This window comes from Schistocerca serialis, chromosome 6 (assembly GCF_023864345.2).
Source record: "Schistocerca serialis cubense isolate TAMUIC-IGC-003099 chromosome 6, iqSchSeri2.2, whole genome shotgun sequence".
Classification (NCBI taxonomy): Eukaryota; Metazoa; Arthropoda; class Insecta; order Orthoptera; family Acrididae; genus Schistocerca; species Schistocerca serialis.
This window is the reverse complement of record NC_064643.1, coordinates 536,692,209-536,704,227: the sequence shown is the minus strand read 5'-3', so window position 1 is coordinate 536,704,227 and position 12,019 is coordinate 536,692,209. Positions and strand designations below refer to the sequence as shown.

General features: G+C 40.0%; 1 protein-coding gene across 2 annotated transcripts in view; it reads left to right on the top strand.

The window, feature by feature from the left end:
- Window positions 1-12,019, top strand: part of LOC126483831 (potassium/sodium hyperpolarization-activated cyclic nucleotide-gated channel 2-like) — a 282,969-nt gene that overhangs the window by 264,487 nt on the left and 6,463 nt on the right. The window lies entirely within an intron of this gene.

The following is a 12,019-nucleotide window of genomic DNA, read 5'->3' as shown; positions in this document are numbered from 1 at the left end:
ATTATCATTCATCATTAGTGAAAGCCTTGTGATAATTTAAAAAATAGTAGGATAGCTAAGGCTCCTAATTCATGTAGTGCTATGGCCCACATGGCAAGGGTTTGGGAGTGTGACTGGCATAGGAATTGAGTAGGACGTTGTGTAGGCTGGGTGGGTGGTGGATTACCACTGTAGAAGGGGTGATAAGGAACTTTGGTTGGATGTCCCTTATTTATGGGTAGGATGATAGACAATCAAAGCCCTGATGAAGGATATGGTTCAGTTGGTCCAGCCCAGAATGATGCAGGATGATGATGGAGGCACTTCCTTGTAGCTGGTTCTTGTGCATCGGTGCATAATTTAAAAAATAGTAGGATAGCTAAGGCTCCTAATTCATGTAGTGCTATGGCCCACATGGCAAGGGTTTGGGAGTGTGACTGGCATAGGAATTGAGTAGGACGTTGTGTAGGCTGGGTGGGTGGTGGATTACCACTGTAGAAGGGGTGATAAGGAACTTTGGTTGGATGTCCCTTATTTATGGGTAGGATGATAGACAATCAAAGCCCTGATGAAGGATATGGTTCAGTTGGTCCAGCCCAGAATGATGCAGGATGATGATGGAGGCACTTCCTTGTAGCTGGTTCTTGTGCATTTGGATATGGCATGGAAAATCTGAATGCAGACTAGGTTTGGTGGGTAGTGTATGTCTGTGAAGGCCCACGTGAGACCATCAGCATATATGGCAAGAGAATTCTCATCACTATAGATACGCCGTATGCTGTATGGGAGCAATTTTTTTGGTGTGGAAGGGGTGACAGCTATCAAAATCCAGGTACTGTTGATGGTTAGTGTGTTTACTGTGGACAAAGATGTGGGTGGAGCCATTAGAGAGATGGAGGCAACCATCCAGGAAGGTGAAATGTTAGGTTGTCTTTCCCAGCTCATACCACCATCCAACAGTGACCTTACTACCCCCCTCCGACCTAACCACTCCCTGGTCACCTTCCAGGAATTTCTTACTTCCAGCTATGCATCATTATCATTCCCAAGGCCTTCCTAAGAACACAAGCCTCTCAACAGAAGAGATGACAGCCATTCAAATCCTCAAAGCCGATCCTGACCTAATCTTTCTCCCTGCTGACAATAGCTCCCCCACTGTAATGACAAATAGCAGTCACTACCTGACAAAAGCCTTCCACCAGCTGTGTGACTTCTCCACCTATAAGCTCTCCATAGTGGTCCCATCTCAGAAGTCCAACATAACCTCCAATCCCTACTGAAATCCTTAGGCTCATTCCAGAACTTCTTCCCAATAACACCGCAAACACGCACCTTAACATGCTCCCAAAAGCAAGAAACACAAAATCCCTGGACACCCCATTGTAGACGGTTATTGTGCTGCTCCTGAAGGAGTTTGTGCTCTTATTGACCAACATCTCCAACCATTTGCCTGAAGCCTGGACTCCTGCATCAAAGATGCTAACCACTTCCTTCACTGACTCTCAACCCTCACTCCACCCCCTCTCTCTCATTGTGCCTCCTCTTCATTTTATTCACCTTCCAATTCTCCTTCACTGTTGTCTTCTTCCTCTCCTGTGGGAAGTTCTTTCTCTCATCCTCTCTGATGAGACATTCTTAATGCTGGTCACATTGTACAGTTCACGATTTGGAAGATCTTTCAGTTAATTGAAAATGTAAATGTCAGCGATAGTAGGAAAACTATAGAGAGCTACACATTCACACAAGCAGCCACACCTCATGCGCACGACTGCTGCCATTGGCTGCTCCACGCAGAATGTGACTCATGTTAACAGCAATCTGAAGTGGGGTGGGGAAGGGGGAGGAATAGCAGGTTACAAGCGGAGGGGGAGAGCTGTCTGGCAGGGCATGCAGGGACTAGATGGCAACCTGACGAGACTGCCAGATGCAGCATCAGGAGGTTGGGTGGGGGGGGGGGGGGGGGGAGGGGAATGGAGAGCATAGAAGGAGAGGAGAAGGGAAGGATGGGTGGGTGCATTGGCAGAGGGCAGAACACAATGAGGGTGAGGGGACATAAAAAGGAGGAGGTGATAGGACAGAGGGGGCCACCTTCCTCCCAACATTGTCTGCCCCTCTGTCCAAGTCACATTCTGGTTGGAGCAGCCAATGGTAGCAGTCATGTGTGCATGAGGTGTGGCTGTTTGTTTGAATGTGTAGCTCTCTATACTTTTCCTACTATTGCTGACATTTACATTTTCAACTAACTGAAAGATCTTCCAAATCACTGTGAACTGTACAATGTGGCCAGCATTAAGAATGTCTCATCAGAGAGGATGAGAGAAAGAACTTCCCACAGGAGAGGAAGAAGACAACAGTGAAGGAGAATTGGAAGGTGAATAAAATGAAGAGGAGGCACAATGAGAGAGAGGGGGTGGAGTGAGGGTTGAGAGTCAGTGAAGGAAGTGGTTAGTATCTTTGATGCAGGGGTCCAGGCTTCAGGCAAATGGTTGGAGATGTTGGTCAATAAGAGCACAAACTCCTTCAGGAGCAGCACAATAACCGTCTACAATGGGGTGTCCAGGGATTTTGTGTTTCTTGCTTTTGGGAGCATGTTGAAGGTGGGTGTTTGCGGTGTTATTGGGAAGAAGTTTTGGAATGAGCCTAAGGATTTCAGTAGGGATTGGAGGTTATGTTGGACTTCTGAGATGGGATCACTATGGAGAAGTCACACAGCTGGTGGAAGGCTTTTGTCAGGTAGTGACTGCTATTTGTCATTACAGTGGGGGAGCTATTGTCAGCAGGGAGATTAGGTCAGGATCGGCTTTGAGGATTTGAATGGCTGTCATCTCTTCTGTTGAGAGGCTTGTGTTCTTAGGAAGGCCTTAGGAATGATAATGATGCATAGCTGGAAGTAAGAAATTCCTGGAAGGTGACCAGGGAGTGGTTAGGTCGGAGGGGGGTAAGGTCACTGTTGGATGGTGGTATGAACTGGGAAAGACAACCTAACATTCCACCTTCCTGGATGGTTGCCTCCATCTCTCTAATGGCTCCATCCACATCTTTGTCCACAGTAAACACACTAACCATCAACAGTACCTGAATTTTGATAGCTGTAACCCCTTCCACACCAAAAAAAATGCACCAAATGATAAATTTTCACAAAACATCAATGAAGGAAAATGGCTAATTATAAACAGTTCTCAGAGTCAGTGACTGAAACCTTACTAACACATTAACACAGAATTTATATAGATGACTACAGCCAAACTATTCACTTAAGTTCATAAAATATTTACATGACTAATTGTCACACTCAGGTCTGCACAAATTAGTGACTTTGACATTCAGATGTTAATTAGATAAGTGCAAACTGGAAGTTTATACTTTGAGATATTAACAAACACAAAACTTGCTAATTGCAGAGACCACCATTTAGGTGTTAACCGTGTGAGTAACTAACACAGATTGCTGGATCTATTGACCATAGTTGGTGTGTATGTAAAGATCAAGTTTAGAAGTGATCACAGAGCAAACCAAGTAGTAATTTGGTTTAACTGTATGTAATAATTATAAAAGTTATAAAGTTAGATGAACTATTTTTTAACATCATATACACAGCCACTGCCTTTACCAAGCTTCAAGTAAAAATCAAAGGTTTGCAGAATAAATGAAGTTGGGAAGGTAGGAGACAAGGTACTGGTGGAAGTCAAACTGTGAGGACAGGTCATGAGTCATGCTTGGGCAGTTCAGTTGGTAGAGCACTTGCCCGTGAAACACAAAAATCTCAAGTTTGAGTCTCAGTCCGGCATGCGGTTTTGAGCTGCCAGGAAGTTTCAAAGGTTCGCAGTTTTCCTAACAATACCAGAGAAGGAAAGCTGCTACTCACCATATAGCGGAGGTGCTGAGTCGCGAAAAGGCACCAACAAAAAGACTCACACAATTAAAGCATTTGGCCATTAAGGCCATTGTCAGCCGTAGACACACACACACACACACACACACACACACACACACACACACACTTATGTAAATGCAACTTGCACACACATCTGCAGTCTCAGAGAGCTGAAACCACACTGCGAACAGCAGCACCAGTGCATGATGGGAGTGGCGACTGGGTAGGGATAAGGAGGAGGCTGTGGCGGGGAGGGGGAGGGATAGTATGGTGGGAGTGGTGGACAGTGAAGTGTTGCAGTTTAAACGGAGGGCAGGAGAGAAGGTGCGGAAGGGGGAGGGGATAAGTAGTGGAAAGGAGAGAAATAAAAGAAATTAAAAGACTGAGTGTGGCGGTGAAATGATGGCTGTGTAGTGCTGGAATGGGAACAGGGAGGAGACTGGATGGGTGAGGACAGTGACTAATGAAGGTTGAGACCAGGAGGGTTACAGGAACATAGGATGTATTGCCACCACTCCCACCATACTATCCCTCCCCCTCCACACCACAGCCTCCTCCTTACCCCCACCCGGTCGCCACTCCTATCATACACTGGTGCTGCTGTTCGCAGTGTGGTTTCAGCTCTCTGAGACTGCAGATGTGTGTGCAAGTTGCGTTTACGTGAGTCTGTGTGTGTGCGCGCGTGTGTGTATGTGTGTCTACTGCTGACAAAGGCCTTAATGACCGAAAGCTTTAATTGTGTGAATCTTTTTGTTGTGCCTATTGCAACTCAGCATCTCCGCTATATGGTGAATATCAACTTTCCTTCTCCGGTATTGTTACATTCCATCCTGGATTTTCCATTGTTTGATTGCAGTTTCCTAACTTACTTAATTTCTTAATTAAAACATTATGCTAACCAAAGCTATTTTCTAGTTTCAAGAAAGCAAGACAACAACATTATAAAACCAGTTCTTAAAATTTAAAATGTTTAAAGATCCAGTTAATGAAAGTATTTTCTGGATGGTGGAAACTTTAATTGTAAACAATTTTTTAGTTAATGACTTTTCAAGAAGAGTAAACTGTTTACTAAAAAAGAGAAATAAGAAATTTTGAATGAGCTATATTGCTTTGGAGATAAACAGTCATTAGCTCACAACACTTTTACAATCGCATGGCAAGTGAACATTGTAAATTACACATTTCTCCTAAAAGAAAAGTTTTTTGAAAAACTATCTATGGGTTTTGAATTGGCGTAACTTAGATAGACTACTAATAATAATGTTGAATGAAGTATTGACTAGATAAGAATTTCGATATTTTAGGCAGATATGGTACAGTTACTACCACTAGGATCTTCATCTTCTTAACCCTATTCTTTCTTGATTTAGCTAGCACTGTAAGATTGCTTTTTAACTAGTTGAGCTGCATGAATACCATGATCTTGAAAGCACTGAAACTATTGGAGATCCAAAGTGCTAAAGATGTGAAGCATATTTCACTAATATTTTCAGATCTCATTGGACTCACTCCTTGGTCTTCATCTCTGTCTTACTAATCATGAACTTCAATTCATAGAGAACTTTTTATTTTTATGTTTTGTTGCTGCTGTTATGAGCAGTTTCTTTATCTTCTTATTTTCTGAGCAAAATTCTCATTTCACATTCAAACTTGTGCAGAAACAAACATTGAGCAGTGACTAATATGTTTACTTCATGATATCTGATCTGCTGATCTAGAAGTAAAGCACATGCCTGGAAAACCAAGAGGTAACAGGATCAAATCCCAGTCGAGCTTTTAATCTAGCCTTCCATCTCTGGAATGACACATGGTTCAGATTCTAAGTTAAATTATAGGTCCACTTTCCCCAACTGCATAACTGGGGTAGCTTAAGGACACAAAAATCACCAAACTGACATCCAATTGAAAGACTTTCACTTGGTCACTGAAATGAAATTATTATGATGAATTTTTATGATAGTGTAAGTTTCATGTTCTGATTACCATTTTGATGAATTAAGCACAGCTGTTATGAACATCTTTCAGTAAACAATGACATAACCATAAATTATACAGACAGGGATTGAAAGCAAAGAGCTCAGAGTTTTGTTTATTTCACCATCACGTATAACATTCCCTTTTTAGCACTCTTTTCTAATGTCATGCCTTTATAACATATTTGAATTGTCATTTAACATGTCTAAATCATATGTACAGGAATACAAAGGTTTATTAGCACCATCTGAAGTTGTACTTTTTTTCTCCTGGAGGTTGAATGGTAGCCAGAAAGACAGTGGTGAAGAGTAAACGTAACAACAGTTGAAACAGGTACTAACAAAAAGAAAAACTGCAGTTTAAAAAGAAAGAAAAGAAATTTGGATCAGAAAGAACATTCAGTCAGTATCTTCCATTAAAACATGACAAGCCTCATAAATAAAAAAGATGAATGTTCAGATTCCATATAGAAAAATGGTAGGACAAGTAGGATGTTAGCAGGTGTGTAATCTGTACCACGACATCATTTTGAAACCACTGAACCCAAACAGACACATCAAAGAACGTAAAGCTAATACTTCATTATTGCTCTAACAGTTAGTTCATTTTAAAGATGGTTTTTATGAATAATTCCACATAGCAACTCATCATAAATATATACATATATATACAGACAATAATATAAAAGTTATATAACAACTCTTTTTCACAGTCTGTACGGAGCACTCATTGATGACATCTTGACTCCAGTTGCATAAAGTTTTATGTATTTGTATATACAGGGTTAGTCGGGAGGAAGGTACATGCTTTGAGGGGTAATAGTATTGGTGATACTGAACAAAAACTTCAAGTGAACATATGCCCCTCTTTTTAACTGTATCCAACATACAGGTGCTTGAAAGTCGCGTTAGTCACATGCCCTTCACCATCACTCACATGGGGTACAACCAAAGAGACAGTAAGTTATGTAGTTTTGTCTTTACTGGCCATTTCAGCATGATGGAGATCCTGCACATCCTGTACAACATGTCACCGAAAAATATCCTGTGTGATCGATCGGTCACCATGGAGTCATTTCCTGACCACTGAGGTCACCCAATCTTACTCCATCAGAATAGTATTTGTGGTATTGGGTTCAGAACAAAATCTATAAGTACAGAATGGACACAAAGGATGATAATCTCACTTGTATTTTAACGTGCATGTGCTTAATTAAAGGACCATGTGAATCAGATCAGATCAGCAACACTGCAGATTTCGACAAGAGCTGCCTGCAAAATGCATCACAGCTGATAGTCGACTTTTTGAACATCTTTTGAGAGGAAATACACAATTAAAAAGAAAATGTTAGCACACAATGTTTCATTAGTATCAGCTGCATTTATCCTGTTTCTCACTGTTTCCATTACATTCCTTGGAAACTGAAGTCAGCAGTACATTTGCTCATATGACGTTTTTCATTCAAAATCACTAAAACCCCTCAAAGCACACACCTTTCCTCCAGACACACCCTGTATAATGTGTATTCAAAAAGAAATGAGCTGAAGGCTGTAAGGCAAAAGTAACTCAAAGTATCGTGATCTCATTACCTGCAGAAGAAGGTGCAGTTCCTATACAATCACTGAGGTCCCAAATGCACCACTTGAGGGACATGGGTGTGAGCCATGTGGCAACAGAGCAAGCAAATGTATACCTCGATCATCCACTGTGCTCAGTTATGCAGAAGACAGTGAAATGAAGGCTTCAAAAGAAATCACTCGTGATGCTATTGTCCAGCAGGTGGATGCCCTCACTATGCAAGACTGACAAGCTGCAATACAAAATAATGCTACAGAGATCAGTGTTGGAAGTGTTCATGCCGTCATTTAGGACAGAATGAAATTTTGCAAAATGTGCACCCAGTGATCACCTCATAGTCTTCAACCAGCACAGGAAGCACTATCTGCACTATCTCTTGAACATGTGCAGCTCTAAGCCAAGAAAGGGAATGATTTCCTGTCATGGATGGTCACTGAATATAAGACATTGTATCATCACTTCGCACTTGAGCCAAAATGACATAATCTCCAGTAGAAGTGTGCAGGGTTGCCACCACCCAAAGAATCAGGTGATCCACTCAAATGTGGGGAGGATTATGTCTGAGTTATTCTGTGACCAAAAGGATCCCCTTCTTATTGACTTGTTGCAACAATGGAAAACAGTGAATGTGTAGCAATATTCACTAAACTTGACCGTTCTCAACGCAATCAAATCAAAATGATCAGGGCAGTTCATCTGAAGGTTTATTCTGCTCCATAAAAGTGCAAGGCCCCTTACAGCAAATGCAGACAAGGAGCTCTTGCAGACATTCAAAAAAGAGGTCCTCAGTCACCTTCCATAAGTCTTGACTTGTCTCCCTTTAATTTTGCCACTTTGGTGAACTAAAGTAGGTTCTTAGAGGCAAAAAATACATCTCGGATGAGGATGTCAAGCAGTACAGTCTGAACTGGTGTGCAGTACAGTCAGATTGGTAATGATAGTTGCAAATGTTCTATATCCAAGATGAGGCGCATGTTCGACCGAATAATAATTAGTGTTTTGTTGAAAAATAACAGTAAAGCTGGAAACATCCAAGCTGGTGATACTGATACTTTACTGGTCACCAGCATGGTGCAACTTACATTTCATCTCACAACTGGAGGGAATATTAAGTCAGGTTATATGGACAGAACTATATTTTTAAATTTTTTTAAATGTAGACTTTCCGTCAGGTAGTACTGACCAAGGACATTTGCAAATGCTCATTTCAGCTTAGAAATATGTTCCACAAGTAAGTTTCAAGTAAGGATTTAAATGTAAAATTGATACTCTCTGTCAGAGATGGTCAAATGTTGGCATGAAACAATTTGGTTCATGTTGTAAAAGAGGAATACCTCACAAAAGGGTTAACCAGAGCATTTCACTGGCTGAACCTCAGTCAGTACTGAACATATACATACATCACAAAAATGGTGCACAATAGGGTTACTCATTTATAAGCAATTAAAGGTATCTTTTTACATACAGTGTTTTTCTCTATCATTGGTTTCATTCCAAATGAAACACATTCACTTTGTCCCATTACAGTACCTGTACCAAACATTTCCAGTTGAAAAGATTACACGGTGGTATATAGGTTGTTAACTAATAGGTGGGAAACTTCTGGAAAATAGACAGCACTAAAAAACAAGCAAATAAGTGAATACATACATGTGGTCAATTTTTTTGTTTTCCTAGTTACAGACACTTTTTTGTTGTTAAATGTTTTCGTTATTTCTGTCTTTTTATTTTCAAGTTTCCAGTTTGGTTCCACTTTTTTTTTCAGTGTTGTCTTCTGTTGGGTATACTAAATACTCAAAATGTCTACCATTAGCTCTAACACAAGCATCTAAAATGCCACATCATGGATTCTCTTACTCACTCCAGTATTCAAGATGTCTGCAAACCCTCTCTGAATGTGCTGGTGAAGAATATCAACATTTGCAATAGGTCTTGAATGTTCCAAAAATAAAAACTCAATTAATTGAGATCAAGAGATCACGCTGCCCCACAATCTACGCATTTATTTTGGAAACACTGTTTTAAAAGTGTATTTCCTTGCAGAGCGAACTTAGTTGGTGCCCTATCATGCATGAACCACATGATCTGACATAAGTGCACTGGTATGTTGTCCAACAAAACATTTAAATACCCCATTAAATATTCACTTTATGTCGCTCCAGTCAGTGTTCCACAGAAAATGAAAGGCCCATTTAATCTGTCTCCAATTATGTCAACTTATACATTAATGCTAAACTGTTTTTGATGTCTTCTTTCCAAAACTAGAGAAGGATTCTCATACACTCATACATGTAGTGACCACAATGAGCAGTGTAGCACAATGCAGTGCAGTGCAGTGCAGTGCAGTTTGGTTCACGAATACATCACCTGTGTGTCACACTGCAAGTATTTTTATTTTGCGTGAATAAACTGATTCCACGCCGGCTGCCAGGAGTGCTGTGTTGTGTCTGTTAGTCCGTGCCATTTATTCTTAATATATAGTTTTTCCATGTTCTTGTTTTCTCAATGTTAATTCTTAAGTACCATTTTTATACTTAGTTCTTTAGAAACCAGTCAACAAGTCACTTATTTGTTTTCATGCAAGTCTTGCCTTGACGGTCACTGTGTCTAAAAGATGTCCTGTATTAATTGCCGAGTGGACGAATAAAGATCTTGCCATCTCAGCACTAGAGATATCATGTGTTATTTATCACAAACTAGTAGGCTGACCGGTCAGATGGGCCAGAATCTAGCTCTATGGCCAAATTCATAAGTGTTGTGAAAATTCTGCACTTCTTTCCTAGTAAACTCTGCTTCTTCAGTGAATAGCATGTTAGACAGAGTGTGTTGGTCCTGAGCATGTATCCCCAGTAACTAAGTACAAAAAGCTTTTTGTGGTTGAAAATCTATTTCAGTAAGACCTTGCACTCTCTGTAGATGGTATGGGTAAAGAAGTTGCTCTCTTAACAGTTTCCACACTGTTGCATGACTCACATTCTCTCTGCCTTTTCTCTGATACTGATACCATTGTTGTCCTCACTATGATGAAATAGCAGATCTTCTCCATCAGGTATTCTAACACTACTTGGTCTCCCAAAAATAATGACCCTTTCTCAAAAGAGTCTGTTTTCACAAGACATTCTTGTATTCTTTCAAAGGTCTTATTGTTCAGTAAATGCCTATTAGGAAATCTTTCAGCTTACAAATATCTAGTTTCAGGTGTAATGCAATTTGCAAATCCATACACCAGGTACATACCTGCCATGCACTGATTATAATACATTTTAGCCAGAAATGTACAGAACACTCTAGTCAAATAAGAATATGGCCAAGCAGACATCATGCCCATGACTGGAAGTCAGGCACAACACATCACTCTCCAGCTGAGATCACTAATGTAAACTTTTTTGGTGGCATTCCTCTTGGAAATAGCTGATTCGATTCCTGGTGGGGGAAGAATGTTCAGCACACACTACATACTAGTCCAGTAAAAACTGTGGAGTAGGTTTCCATTATTGACTATGTTCTCAATACTAAAACTATTTGTTTACTTACTAGTACCATGGCAACTATGACAAACAAATGAGGGCTTTAATTTAACATTTCCCAAAACAGAGACAGAAATGAAGCAAACAAATAACAACAAAAAATGTCTTTAACTACAAAAATTAAAGAAAAAAGTGATCATTTGTATACCTGAAGTTTTTCATTCCTTTTTAAATCCTCTATCCATTTGCCAAAGGTTTCCCACATATTACTTAGCACCCTGTACATAATCATGGGAAAGGCAGCTGCTAAATAGGTATTTATCATTCATTTATTCATTGTATACCATAGTTTCCAACAAGGAGAACTTTTAAACTTATAGAATGAGCCAGGATATACATTAACAGAAGAAAAACAGAAAGAATATTTCCCCCTGAGCATCAGAATGTACATTGTTCTGACAGTTTCTAACACTTTAAAACTGTGTGCTGAACTGGTACTCAAACCTGGAATGTTGTTTATCAAGATCAAGGACTTTCTTCCTGGAGTGTTTGTCCTGCAAAGTATGCAGGAGAGCTTTTGTGAAGTTTGGAAAATAAGAGAGAGGTTATAAGTCATGCCTTGACAGTTCAGTCAGTAAGAGCACTGGCTGCAAAACTCAAGGTGTGGCACATAGTTTAAATCTTCTAGAAAGTTTCAAATGACAAGCAATTCATAAAAACTTAATCTGTATGGGAAATCCCCTCCTCTGAAAAAACTAATGCATCCTCATTTGTTTTATATACCTGCTGTTCATCTTCTATGGGTAACTTAGAATTTACTAGATTACATTGGTATTCTTCAAAGAAATTAATTACCTACAACTGTAACAACAGAAATCTGTTTACAACAAACTACTATTACTCACCACCCTGCCTTACAATGATCACTGATACTTGAAACATGTAGCTAACAGGTGTTTCAATCTTTTATTCTGGATAATCAGATAATTTTTAGGAGTGGCTCATAAGACATACTTGCTTTCAAACTGGTAATGATTCCCAAGTTTTTGCTTTATGTTAGTTGATAGCTTGTGAATCCCTTTGCACCAGAGTATGTAACTCGCTAGAGAAGAGGGAAAAGCCCTTGCATGTTAACTCCCCATTCTGA